Genomic DNA, 14,868 nt, shown 5'->3' with positions numbered 1-14,868 from the left:
TTGTTTTATGTCTGTATTTGTTTATGTTTCTGGTTTTTTGGAAGAAATAGTGAATTATTTCCCAAGTAGGATACCATATTTAATAAGGTAAGATACTCACTACTATGGGAAGTTCCCAGGAAAACATTCTTTAGAAAAAAGAGAAAAAATAACAAAACTCCCTAAACTCCCCAGTGTTTTAATTTGTTAGGATTAACATTAGTAGGGAAAAAATGTAAACACAGCTGTGTATAGTGTGTAGGAGATCCAGGGTTCTGTGTCAACAACTGTTGTCATTACGTACCTAGGCTTCAACTAATAGTTCTTCATTTTCCTATCAGGTTTTTCTCCATCTAATATTTTGTTCCATGTCTGCTTATACACACAAAATCAGCAAGATCAAGGTACAATTGCAAGCTGTAAAAATTCCAACATTGGCATTCTAAAAATGGAAATGAAGGACACACATTTCATTTCATGAGTTTTTGATTTGCTGAAGAAAGGAACAAGAATTTAAGGAAGATTGTGTTTCAAGTATTAGGTAGGACCAGGAGAAAGATACTTAGCTGTCCCTGGGTTTGGAACTATGTTTTCAGATGTGTCATATTTATGTACATCAGCTTTTTCAAGTGTAAAATGAGTGTATAGTCTGTCAAAAAGGATTTTTTGAAGATTAAATAAAATAGATGATGTGATGAATCTAGAGCAATGCTTGGTACATAACTAGTGCTCAAGAAAACTAGAAGTTATCATGATTCTCACATTGCATTTCTATAAACTAAGAAGACTTTATCAGAGCCACTCCAAGTGTGGTTTGGGAACCAGTAATGACCAATGAATCCACTCATGTATTGTGAGATAAGTACAGAAATTGAAAGTATGTATACAGATTATACATGATTTGCCAGAATTTTACATCTGCTGAATTTATAATCAAACTTAAATTTTTCCTTTTTCTTATTTTATTTTCTAATAATTCATTTTATTTGTGTTTTACAAAATCATTAGTCAAAGACAGATTGAACTTTAAAAAATTAAACAAAGCTGTCCTTCAGCACAGGTGGTTTGAGTAGCACTAGACCAAATGATCTCTGACATACTCTTTCTAACTCTCAGTTTCTGTAATTCTAGATAAACTATACACTTTTCTTCAGAGAACTGTGAAATGTACTCACACCAGATACAGATGTTTTAAAAACATTTCATTTAGTGAAAATTGCTTCACTAAATTAAAATTCCAAATATGTATCTTGTATCCCGTAATATTTATTCACATTGTCACCTGCATTAAAACGGGTGTTGTAGGTGCCTGGAGAAAAGAATGATGGGTCTGCATTGTTGATGGTCCAATTAAACATCCTATTTGTCCTTTAAAATCTAATCTATTTAGATTCAGAGTTCTGTTTTTAATGAAAAGCAGCAGGAGATTACAAAAGATGGTGATGTGTGCTGTAACTTTGTATCATCAATTGTTTTTTTAGATTAAAACGGAAATCTTTCACTTCTCACAAATACTGCTTCCTAGAATTTAAATACACTGCTTTGGGAGGTATTAAGCTGGTTTGGAATTAAGGTTGCTAATCGGCTGTCTTTGAGACAGAGGGAGATTTTTCTGGAGAACCTGATGGCCCCAGTGTGATTATATGGGTCCTCAGCAGTGGAGGAGGAGTCAGAAGGGTGAGAACCAGAGACATGACAGCATAGGGGGAATCCAGCCTCACGTCCAAGTTGCAGGAAGGGGACCAGGACCCAGGGAACCTAGGCGGCATCCAGGAGTTGGAAGAGGTTCCTCCACAGTCTCCTAAAGAATGTAACTCAGCAACACCCTGATCTTAGCCCAGTGAGGCTCATTTTGCACTTCTAACCTCTACAACTGTGAGATAATAAACCTATATTAACTTAAGGCTCGGGGTAGTTTGTTGTAGCAGTCATGGAAACTGATGGAGACAGGTGTGTGCTGTGGCTTCGTCCTCCCTGGCCCCCAGCATGGCCACACCAGACCAGCACCACCTGGAGACAGACCCCCAACCCCAGGTTCAGAAATGATGCTCTCTTCCCAGAGTGTTCCTTACTGATCTGTCATGGAACAGAGAGCATCAGAAAGGTGCCAAACTCTCCGTCTCACACTCCTCTACATCTATGTAGGAATTAAAATTTTTTCTTTAAATTACCTGTCAGATTTTTTCATATGAAGTCATCGAGAGAGATGGACCATGAATTGACCCGAGGGCAAGGAATCATCTAAGTTTTGTATGGGTTTAATCTTATACAACTTTTGGGAAATGGGAAAATAGAAATTCAGGTATGACAGTGCAAATATAGTTAGAATGAGAAGAATGAATAACAGCAGATTACATACAAAAAATGCTAATAAGTACCACTGAGATCCAAAAACTAGAAAAGTTTATATATATATGTATACATATTGTATATATATTATATAATATTTAATATTAAATTATGGCTGACATTGCTTTATAATGCTCTTCTGTATTTTTTGACCATGTACTCTTGGACTATTTCTTCATATGACCATGACTGTTGTCATTTCATTTTCTGTAATGAGAATATAAAATTCATGCAAGCTTTCTTCTAGAATGGCTAATCAGTTTTTTCCTTTCTTTTGTTAGTAGTTTGGAAAAGTTTCTCTCAGCATCACAACCTGTTACTAGTGATTCCAGTGTTTTCCTGAGATTGTCGCAAATCTTCAAGTGTCTTTTATATATGAGCTAGAGGATTTATTTATTTTTATTTTATTTTTTTAAAGATTTTATTTATTTATTCAGGATAGACACAGAGAGAGAGAGAGGCAGAGACACAGGCAGAGGGAGAAGCAGGCTCCATGCAGGGAGCCCGATATGGGACTCGATCCCAGGTCTCCAGGATTACATCCCCAGCCAAAGGCAGGTGCCAAACTGCTACGCCACCCAGGGATCCCCTGCGCTAGAGTATTTGAAAGGTTTTTCCATAGTCACTGACTACATACATTTCAAACCTTGCTCCTCCTCCACTACTTCTGTTCTTCTGGTAGCAGGCTCCAGAGGACCTACTCTGGTCTCTAACAGAATCTTTACCTTTACAATTCCATGTCCTGACAACAGGGGCATGGGGAATCAGCACGGGAGGTAGTAGGATGTTTCTGGAAGCCATTCGTACACTAAGACAGTATCAAATTGCCTATACAAGGACATGGTCATGGACTGTATAAATGTAGCCCATTAAATGCAAACTAAACTCAGCTTTCCTTAGCAGGACTTGCAGTACCTCCTCCACACACTCCATCATCACCTAACACGAGGAGGGCCTGATGGAGCATATAAAGAATGGAAGGAGGCAGTGGTCTTAGTTGATTGCATTCACAGTATCTTTTGCAAAATTTACTAAAACATATGATATGGTAACCACATTGCTAGGGCCTCTCCCAGAACCTTGCAAGGAGGAACCTTAAAGCTTAGTCAGTTTCTCAGTAAAAACATCTCTGATAGGACATTATTTCATACACTGGCAGGATTTTGTAATTCTTTTGTTTTTGAAGTCTTCCAACCCATGATTTTGAAATTCCAAATATGGAAGTCACCGAGAAACATGGATCATATGCTATGGTCAAAACATTTATTCCCATAGGCTGCCCTCCTTGACCTTGAAAGCCCTGGCTTTTTAGTAGGATAAAGTTTTCAGACCTGTTTTGTTCTGCTTTGCTTGTTTTTTTTTTTTTCTGAAGAAGCTCTCTTGTACACTTTCTCTGGATTTGACCAAGATAGACCTCCTTAAAGCAGGTGTCTTTCTTTGCTTTTTGGGGTGGGTTTTTTTTTTTTTTTGATCCATTTTATTGTAGCCATGGTTTGTTTAAAAAAAGGTTATTTTGCACATCTGTCATTTAGCTAAACTTAAGCATCAGAACTTTCTTCAAATATGTAGAGAACAGGGCAGCCCCTGTGGCGCAGCGGTTTAGTGCTGCCTGCAGCCCAGGGCGTGATCCTGGAGACCCTGGATCGAGTCCCACGTCGGGCTCCCTGCATGGAGCCTGCTTCTCCCTCTGCCTATGTCTCTGCCTCTCTCTCTCTCTCTGTGTGACTATCATAAATAAATAAAAATTAAAAAAAAAATGTGTAGAGAACATTGTTATCTGGAATGGAAAGCAAAATCATGCAGCTGTATTACTAACGAAAGCAGAAGGAATGGGTCAGAGCCTTCTTTTAGCCACAGGTGGAAAGTTTCATGGAACGGGTGACTCACTTAGCTGGGTGTATGTTCAAGAACACCAGAAATGGCCCCTGCCTCACCGCTAAGGAGGATGAGGCCCAGAGAAAGAAAATGTTCCATCATTTCCAAATGGGTATTTTTCTTCTGGGTTTATATAGAGCTTTATTCAGTATTTGCACTGAATAAATATCAGATATATTTATCTGTTTATAGTATGTATAAGCCATTGATGAATTGCAGTTTTAATTCTTGCAGATAGGATTTCCCAAATTTGGTGACAAACTTTGGAAAGTTTTTTACTGGTGGAAGGGTGATGTGGGGCATAAGGAAACCACAGGAACATTTGGCAGTCTTTAGGGTACAAAATGTTGGAAACCTCAATATGTTGAGTTATCACTTAGAAATGATTTTTCTAGACTGTGTGTTGTAGCTTCATTGCAAAACAGATTGGTTCTGTTCATGTCAAAGATTCACCTGTCCTCCTTCAGTGGACAAAGTAGCATGTGTTCTGAAATATGCTTTGTGAGGAACATGTCTTAAATATGTATGTGATACCACATTGAGTTGAGAACTTATTCTGCCTTGGTAGACTCGTGAGAGAACCAGGAGCGTCTCTAGGTTAGAGTTCTCAACCTCAATCTCGGGTGACACAGGTGGCCCTGAAGGCCTCCATGGCACATTCTCCCCGTCTGCTTATCCGATGGTCTCTTCACTCATAGCCGACTACTGGCTCCTTCTTGGGTGGGAGCTGCTCTTTCTTTTCTCTGTACTTTGAAACATCTGTTGTTTTGTGTGTAATTCCTGTTAAAGTCAAAATTGCTTGGTCAACAAGTGTCTTTGATGTAGCCTTTGTCATTCCTCCAAACTTTTCCAGTTCCACAGCCTACAGAAACATTACTTCCTTCTCAAAGTCATTCCTCTTTTCCTCATTGGAATCAATCCATGGCTCTTCTTTGTTCCCTCTCTCTTCCTTTCTCACTGTGCTTGCAAAGAACTATTCTTACTGTGTTCTGCCATGTTTTATAAATGGCTCAGCTTCTCCTGATTGGAGAAGCTGTTACTTATACAGGGATGGAAGGGATGGTTTCCTGTACTTTTTTTTTTTTTTTTTTTTGCCTTATCCTTGGTGCTTTTTATAAATATGGGATATTCAGGTTTTTGTGTGTGTGTTGTGTTCATTCAATAAATATTCAACTAATATGGAACCCCTGCTTGCTGGGCATGGTTCTAAGCACTGGGGACATAGTAGTGACCCAAACAGACAAAAACTTCTGCTCTAATAAAATGTATATTAATTGAGTTGAATTGTACTTCTATATTCTTCTTTTCAAAAAACTATTTATTTATTTTAGATATATATAGAGAGATTGAGGGGGAGGCGGGGACTGGCAGTTGGGGAGAAACTTAAGCAGACTTTGCACTGAACATGGAGCTCAGTCTTGCAACCCTGAGATCATGACCTGAGCTGAAACCAAAACTTGAAAGCTCGCTCAATAGACTGCACCCCCCAAGGGACCCACTTTTATTTTATTCTTAAATCTCTGGTTTACTCTATGATTTATAAAAAGTTAGTTTAAAATCAGTTTTATCCTCTGGTCTGACAACCTGTCACATTGTTGTTGATTATTGCCAACTAACATTAATAGGTCTAGTACTGCAAGATTTACCTTAACCAGTTTGGCAAAATAATTTTGTAGAATCATTTTATTTTTTACTTATTAATTTATTAATTTTTTAAATATTGTATTTATTTATTCATGAGAGACACAGAGAAAGAGGCAGAGACATAGGCAGAGGGAGAAGCAGGCTCCTTGCGGGGAGCCAGATATAGGACTCAATCCCAGACCCTGGGATTGCTAGGCAGACACTCAACCACTGAGTCACCCAGGAACCCCTGTAGAATCATTTTAAATTACACTCAAAATTAAATCACGTGCTCATTTAGTTGACTGATCAGTAAGATTGTTTAATATCTCCTTGGGCGGGTCTTGCCCAACCACTGTTTTCCTTTTCAGCTCCTTCCCGGTCACCCTTCACAACTCAAACTCAGATCTGGTGTATTTTCCCATATTACATAACTTAATCTATTATCAGCACTCCTAGTAAAGTGAGGCTTTATGTGGGCAGAAGCTTGGCTTGGACATGGCTGCATCCCCAGTGCCCATTACAGTATCAAACAAAAAAGAGGTGTTCCGTCAATGTTTTTTAAATGATTGAAAATGAATCAATAATACCTTCTTGATTTCTGAGGAACTTATAACCTTTGATGTAGACAGTTCCCCTCCTACAAAATTAATTTTTAAAGTTGTTCTTACTAAACAATGATGGCAAGGCCAGCCACATATTCCCACTGAGTAGAGACCTCTTTTAACTACGTTTGATTCTTAATTTTTAAAAACGCGTCATGGGTTCTTGTCCTACTAATTCTGCTTTATAGTTTCTTTCATCATTTGAAATAGTTAGAAAATGTAATAAACAACTTTGCATTTCTGATTTTTGAAATAACAGACATCATGGAGATCCAAAAATTGGAAAGTCACATTGGTCTTACATTCTTATTTGAGATTGATGTGTAAGTAGAATATGAATAAAATTCTTAACCTGAAGACTTAAAATTTATGGAAGCATATTTCTGTAACATGTTGTACAGGTTACAAGCTACCTCTTGGAGTAGGTTTAGATGTAGTAATAATAGATGTTTAAACTTCTGAGTTATTTTGCCATGACTTATAACCATACTTAATTTTTAAATTCCCAGTTAATTATGGGTCTTAGAGTTTCAGATCCGTATTGGATCTGTATATTTTAAGAGGTTAATTACTATTTACTCTTCTTCTCTGTGTCTCCTAAAATAGATAATCCATCTAAACTGTAGAGTAGAAGTTGTCTAAAATTTTCCCTGCACTCTCCATTATCAGCATTTCTTAGATTTTCCCAGCCTTAGTTTCTTTCAATAGAATATTGCCAGAGATATCCAGAACCAAGAATGGTGGAGAGTGGGAGTGAATTGTTTGAGAAGAAATAATCAATAAATAGGTCCTATTAAAGGATGGTTTTGTTACGAATGCTGTTTGTGTATATAATTTTAGTTTTCCTGAGTGGGAATTTTAAGACCTGGAGAATAGTAGGAAATAAACATTCAATCTATTAGGAATCATGTTGTTTATGTGGTTATAGCCATTGTTTTTGTTATATTAATAAATACCTCGAATTCTTGTACTTTTAATAATAAACACCGTGGGAACATTTCCTCCTGTAGAATTTCACTCAAAAAACAGAAGTGTTATTTTTCTTGAGTTAAAACTCTTTGCACTAGGATAAAAAAGCATTTTTTGGAGATACACATAATGGTTGCCACCCCTCAGCCATGATCAGAGTTTTGTTACATCACTGCAGTGAATTCTATTTTATTTTTTCAGCTTTTTTGTTATATATTTGACATAAAGCATTGTGTAAATTTAAGGTATACAATGTGTTGATTTGATAAATATATATACTGTAAAATGATTGCCACCATAGCATTCACTTACATTTCTGTCACATCACATATTTACTATTTCTTTTTTGGGATGAGAATATTTAAGATTTACTGTTTTTAGCAAGTATTATGTGAATATATGATACATACTTTTGAAGTATGTAATACAGTATTATTAAGTATAATCATCATGAAGTATTTTGGAGCCTCAGAATTTATTCATCTTATAGATAGAAGTTTGTACTCTTTGACCAACATCTCCTTATGTCCCCTACACCCCAGCCCCTGGCAACCACCATTCTCTGAGTTTGACTATTTCAGATCCTACATATAGATGATATGTGCAGTATTGTCTTTCTCTGACTTATTTCACTTAGTATTAATGCCCCCAAGGACCATGTTGTTACAAATGCTAAGATTTTCTTCTTTCTCATGGCTGAATATTTAAATATATATAATATATTTAATTTATTAATGTTAAATATATTTAAATATATATAATATATATGTCCATTGACAGATGAATGAATAAAGAAACTGATATATATACATATATATGTGTGTATATATATTTATATATGATATATGTTTGTATATGTACATATGTGTGCACATATATGTGTGTATGTGTGTATACATATATGTATATATATCGCTTTCTTTATTCATCTGTCAGTGCTCTTAGGTTGTTTCCATATCTTCGCTATTCTGAATAATGCTGCAGGAAACATGAGAGTGCAGATATCTTCTTGAGGTCCTGTTTTCACTCCCTTGGATGTAGATCCAGAGGTGGGATTGCTGGATCATATGGTGGTTGTATTTTTAATTTTTAGAGGAGCCTCCATATTATTTCCATAGTGACTGTACTAGTTTTCATTTCCACCAACAGTGCACAAGAATTCCTTTATCTCCACATGCTTACCAGTACTTGTTACCTCTTACCTTTATCTGCTGATAGTCTTATTGCGGGGGGAGGGGGAGGTGTTTCCCTTGTATGTAACAGGCTTTTTTTCTCGTTACTCTTAATATTCTCTCCTTTTCTTTAATTTTTGTCAGTCTAATTACAATGTGTCTACGTGTGAGTTTCCTTGAATTCATTTTACTTGGAATTCTGAGTTTCCTCTAGATACCAGTTTCTTTCCCCAGGTTAAAGTTTTCAAACATTATTTCCTTGAATAAGCTTTCTGCTCCTTTCTCTCTCTCTTTTCCTTCTGGGACCCCTATAGTGTGTATATTGGTCCACTTTATTGTGTTCCATAAGGCGATATTCACTTATTTTTTCTATTTGCCCCTCATATAAATTCCGTTGCCCCATCTTATACTTCACTCCTTTTTTTAATCTGTTTGATCTAGTCTGCTATTAAACCCTTCTGCTGACTTATTTTGGTTTAATTATTATATTCTTTGGTTCTTGATTTGTTTGGTACTTTTAAAATATTCTCTTTGTTGAAATTCTCACTTGGCTTATGCATGTTCTTCTGACTTCAGTGAGCATCCTTATGAGCATTACTTTGAGCTTGCTATCAGATACATCACTTAACCTCTGTTTTGCTGGGTTCTTTGTCTAGAGTTTTATCTCTTTATCATGTTTGAAACATATTCCTGTTTCTTCAGTTTCCTTGACTTTCATGTCAGTTTCTGTGCATTAGATAAATATGCACAACCACCTCTCCCAGTCTTGACAGAGTAGACTTGGGTGAAAGATGGACCTTATCAGTTAACCCAGCCTGTGCTCCAAGCTGTCCCTTATACTTTGTGTTGTCCAAACTCACTTCTTTGTTCCTAGTGGCTCCTGGTAGTTGAGTGTGTGCCAAGACCCAGCAGTGTTCCAAAGAGGGGATTGCATTTAGTACCTTGATGCAGCCTGATTGGATGCTGAACCCTCAGGCCACAGTAGGGAAGGTATGCAGTTAGGCCCCATCTAGGGTGATGATCATTTTTGCATTCTCCTCCCCAGTTTTGTCTACACTAGGCCCAGGTGTATAGCTGTGCAAGAGTGCTGTTTAGACTGATGAGAACTTCTTTGTTTGCTCCAGTCCTGTGGGCCTCCTGAATGTAAGTCTTGTTCACAGAGCCGGGAGACTGAGGGTTCATTGCTCAGATAGCAGCTGCACAAGCTGGGGCACCAGACACATGTACAATCTCCTTCCAAGGAAATCCAGATGACTTGGACTGGGCTAGGGTGAGGGCAAGGGAGTGTTGTCCAGCTTCCCTGGTCCCTCGGAAGGATCACAGTCACCCCTAAATTCATGCTGAGAAGCCTGACCTTCAGGCATCAGCTTTTCAAGTAACACAGAGACTTTAGGGAGCAGCACCTTAGGGCTTGCAGAAGAGACGTGGCAGGGGCCTGTGTTTCATGGTTTCCTGTGCCCATTAAAACCATGACTCAGTTGTTGCAGAGTCTTCACAAACCATCACAGGCTTTCTTAAGCTTCCTGTCTCAGCCTAGTCTCTAATTCCAGTGCCATGTGTGTTTCATCTCAAGCACTGACAGTTCTCCCTGAGTAGTATTTGCCCTGGGCACTGTGATGAAAATGATTCAGAAAGGCTAAATAATTTTGTTTCAATGAATAAATGATTAAAACATATTGCTGTCAAATTCACAGTCATCTGCAGTTTCCATGGAGCCCTTCCAGAGTTCACTCATATATTCATCCATTCATACTTTTCAGCATGGGCTAGGCATCAGATGTGTAGTGGATGACCAAGACATGTTTGCTATAATCACATTGATAATGCTGGTGATAATAATTATAGCAGTAACAGTAGAAATCATAGTACTTTATGGAGAGCTTACTATTTGACAGGAGCTGGGTTTAGAATTAGACATGTGACATTAGACATCTCTTGCTGAACCCTCAAAAACTCTGTGTGTTATCACCATTTTCTAGGTGGAGAAACTAGAGATATAGAGGTTGAATAACTTGCCAAAGGTCATATAGCTATTTAGTGACTCCAGAGTGCCTGACTGTAAGTCTAGTGAATTTTATGATTGGGTGTTTTTTCATTCTGAAATTCACAAGACTTTATCTTTTCTAGGGCATTTTTAATTTATACTGATTTACATATTCATTTTGTATCTCTGCAGAATAACCTCCAATTTAGCAAGGTTAAAGCAACACATATTAGTAATCCAAAAGCATTGGTAGCTCAAGAATCTGAACATGTTTTAGCTGGGTCCTCTGCTCAAATGAAGATTAAGATGTCAACTAGAGCTACAGTCTCCTCTGAGATCTGGGGTTCTCTTCCAGGCTCACTGGTAGTCAGCAGAATTTGTTTTGTGGTTGTCAGATTCAGGTCTTCAGCAATCAGAGGCCACCCTCCATTGTAGCCATATGACCTTCTCCTTAAAATAGCAGTTTGCTTCTTCAAGACCAATAAGGAAATGCCCCTGCTGCTTCTCATCTCTTAACTTTTTTTAATAAAGGGCTCACTTGATTTCATCTTTTTGGGGATAATCTAAAGTCAACTGGTTAAGGACCTTCATTACATCTGTAAAATTATTTAGCTTTTATCATATTTTGTAGCCCTATCATGAGAGTCATATCCCCTCATCTTTACTGGCCCTGCCCCCACTCAAGGGAGAGGGTCTTACTAAGGCATGGGTCCTAAGGAGTCACCTTTGAATTCTGGCTACCCCAAATTATAATGAGGAGGAGTTGTTTCATCTCTACCATTATCTCTACCTTAAACTTGAGAAAGGCCTAGAACTAATAGTCTTTGGGCTTTTTTTTTTTTTTTTTTTTAGTAATCTACATGGGGCTTTTAGTAAGCCCACATGGGGCTTGAACTCATGACCCGAGGATCAAGAGTTGCATGCTGTACCAAGTGAGGCAGCTAGGCACCCCAGTACCCCTCTTCGTTTTACCTTGCAGCATGCAACAAAATGCCTTGCAAAGAATAGCCAATCAATATTAGCTGAATGGCTGAATACGTGGGATTTTTATCTTTTGTGTGTCAATTCCAGCATTTCACCCAGACTCCTCTTTAGCATGTGCTCTACATTAATATAAATTATGCCTATTTTTAGAAACAAAAACAGTGGTCTCTGCTATCTTGGTTGGGAACATATGCTAATGTGGAGATAGTGATTTTGTCCCTCAAACAAAAAAAGAAACAGCGTGTGCTATGATATATAAGTCTGGCTGTGTTCCTTGGTGGTATGATAACATTCCTCAGAGATGAAAAATTAAAGCATATGCTATCAATTAGTGGGTTCATGAAGAACTTTGCGAACAAACAGTGCCAAAGTGTTGAAAAATTGGAATTACTTCATCTTGTTTACAACTGGACTGCATGGAAATTTGAGATTACACAGTTTACTAAGGCATTTTGTCTGAATGCTCTCAAGTCAGCTCACAAGGATTTTTCTGCTCCTCAGTACAAAAATGTACATTTCTGATGTATATGTGATTTATAATACCCTGTGGTCTTGGTTTGATTTTTTAAATGGAGACTGAATAATACTTCTAAAGTTCCCGTGTTATGAATATTATATTTTTTCCCTCCCACCATCACTTATCAGGAATTTCTGGCCACCATACTTACCATTCTGGACTTTGGTGTAGTCCAGTCTCAAATTTAAGTTCTTTTCCCTAATTCCTGATACCACAAACATGTCACAGGTAACACACTTAGAAATTTCACTTTTCTTCAAAGAAGTTTGAATTCTCCATCAAAACACAGCAAGAATTTCCAGGAATACTTTTATGTGACAACTCTGTACTTCATCCACTCATACTGTCCTTCAGCTTTATTTCCTTGTGACATTAGGGTTGTTTGCAGGCAATGTGCTTGTGCAGTTGAATTCTATGAGCCATCACCTCTCTCTAGACGATTGCTGAGTGCACATACAGAAAATGGCCTGCAAAGCTGAATGAGCATTTGGAAAGTATGAGAACATTTACAAGACAGTTTGAATAATTGGAGATGCAAACAACATGTTTCTTTTACAAGAATAGTCTTATGTGGGTTAGTGAAATAACTGACCAAATACTTTCATTTACCCATATAAACATGGTAGATGTTTTCTTCTCCTCATGTTCTTAACTCTGAACTCCTAGTCTTAAGTGGAGCAACTTTATCCAGCAGTCATTTTTTCAATGCCTGTAATTTGGTAGTTAGCTCAGGTAACTTGAGAAAACTAGTTGCTAACAAACATACTATAATGGACAGTGGGTCATAATGAGAACTAAAGTTTATAAGCATAGGTTCTGCTTTTCTTTCTTGTTGTAGTTTCCCTGTCTTACAAGATGATCACCATGGAGTCCCCTTGTGGGCTTGCTGTATAGCTTACCTGAGTGACACACATTAAGTGCTTACTTAACACACAAACAGGCACATAATACATACATCTCATTACAAGTTAACTCCTTAAAAAAAAAAAAAGATTTTATTTATTTATTTATTCATGAGAGACACACAGAGAGAGGCAGAGACATAGACAGAAAGAGAAGCAGGCTCCCCGTGGGGAACCTGATGCGGGACTTGATCCCAGGACCCCAGGATCATGACCTGAACCAAAGGCAGATGCTCAACCACTGAGCCACCCAGGTGCCCTACATATTAACTCTTACTGTGATTAAATTTTACCTTTTGTGATACTGATGTATATGGCGAGAAACAAGAAGGAAGTCCTTACTAGTGAAAAATAAGTTTCTCTGTGTAATGTTCCTGTAGATATATGTAAATTTGCATCTGGTATAAGTGTTTGAGGTAACAAACAGCTGTTTTACATGTTCCTTTTGAATATGACCATCTGTTTCCAATGATGCATAGCATTTAGTGACTAAGCGTACTTCTTTGGGGAAGTTCTATGGAGATGTGTGGTAAATAATGGAATATTTTCATTATATTGGATAGATTCTTTCATATAGAGACACAATTTTCTATTTTTATTTGGAGATTTTGCTTATTGAGAAAGGGAGAGAAATCTGTTCAGGTGAAAGGTTTTATTTTTTTTTTAAGATTTTATTTATTTGAGAGAGAGAGAAGGAGAGAAAGAGAGAAGTAGGCTCCCTGTTGAGCCAGGAGCCCAACATGCAGCTCCATCCCAGGACCTTGAGATCATAACCTGACCCCAAGGCAGATACTTAATCTACTGAGCCACCCAGGTGCCCCTAGGTGAAAGGTTTAAATACAAATGGATTCTTACAAATAGGACTTAATCAGATTTACAGATCAGACTTAAAATTTTATGAAGTAAAAGAGGTAACATTTATACAGCCATTAAAATCTGCCCATGCTCATATGAGCACCTCCCATGTATTTGTTCATTTATTCTTCATCAAACAGCTCTGGGAGGTAGACACTATTCATATTGCCATTTTACAAACAAGGAGACTAAGGCACAGAATACATTGAATTGTTTGTGGTCATATGACCAGTAAGTGGAGACCTTATACTTATACAGACCTTATACAGGATTTGAAGTCCTGTCATGTGGCTCCAGAACTTTGCTTTTAGACAGTATGTTAGTTCAAAATAAAAGGTCATTTCATAGAAATCATGATAGTACGTACAACCTGCAATCCAGGCCAGAGAAACCCCTACCCTAGGACCTGTGTGTCAGTGGGTTCTGCTATCAAACACACATATACATGGAGAAAAGCATGAGAAGCAGAACAGGAGCACCATCCTTCAGGATGCTCTGCTCCCTGCTGCCCTATGACTGCTTCTGGGCATTTCTTGTCCTGAGTCCCCAGCAAGGCATCTGCATCTGAATGTCACCAACGTGAGGGCCACAGGTGGTGGAGAGACTCTGCTTCTGAGGTTTAAGGGGTGGAAGTCCTTAAGAGAGGGAGACGATTAATTCACCTGTCAAATCCTTCTGCTCAGGCAGCATACATGCGGTAGATTTTTTTTTTTTGTATATTTTTTTATTGGAGTTCGATTTGCCAACATATAGCATATCACCTAGTGCTCATCTGGTCAAGTTCCCCCCTCAGTGCCCATCACCCAGTCATCCTAACCCCCCCACCTCCCTTTCCATCACCCCTTGTTCATTTCCCAGAGTTAGGAGTCTCTCATGCTCTGTCTCCCTCTCTGACATTTCCTACTCATCTTCTTTCCTTTCCCCTTTAATCCCTTTCACTATTTTTTATATTCCCCAAATGAATGAGACCATATAATGTTTGTCCTTCTCCGATTGAGTTACTTCATAATACCAGCATTATTATTATTATTATTATTATTATTATTGCCAGCAT

General features: G+C 37.9%; 1 protein-coding gene across 2 annotated transcripts in view; it reads left to right on the top strand.

The window, feature by feature from the left end:
• PDGFD (platelet derived growth factor D) overlaps positions 1-14,868 on the top strand; it is a 228,358-nt gene that overhangs the window by 41,931 nt on the left and 171,559 nt on the right. The gene's annotated exons all lie outside the window — the stretch shown is intronic.

The sequence above is a fragment of the Canis aureus genome, chromosome 3 (genome assembly GCF_053574225.1).
Source record: "Canis aureus isolate CA01 chromosome 3, VMU_Caureus_v.1.0, whole genome shotgun sequence".
NCBI classification, from domain to species: Eukaryota; Metazoa; Chordata; class Mammalia; order Carnivora; family Canidae; genus Canis; species Canis aureus.
This window is presented reverse-complemented; position numbering and strand designations above follow the sequence as displayed.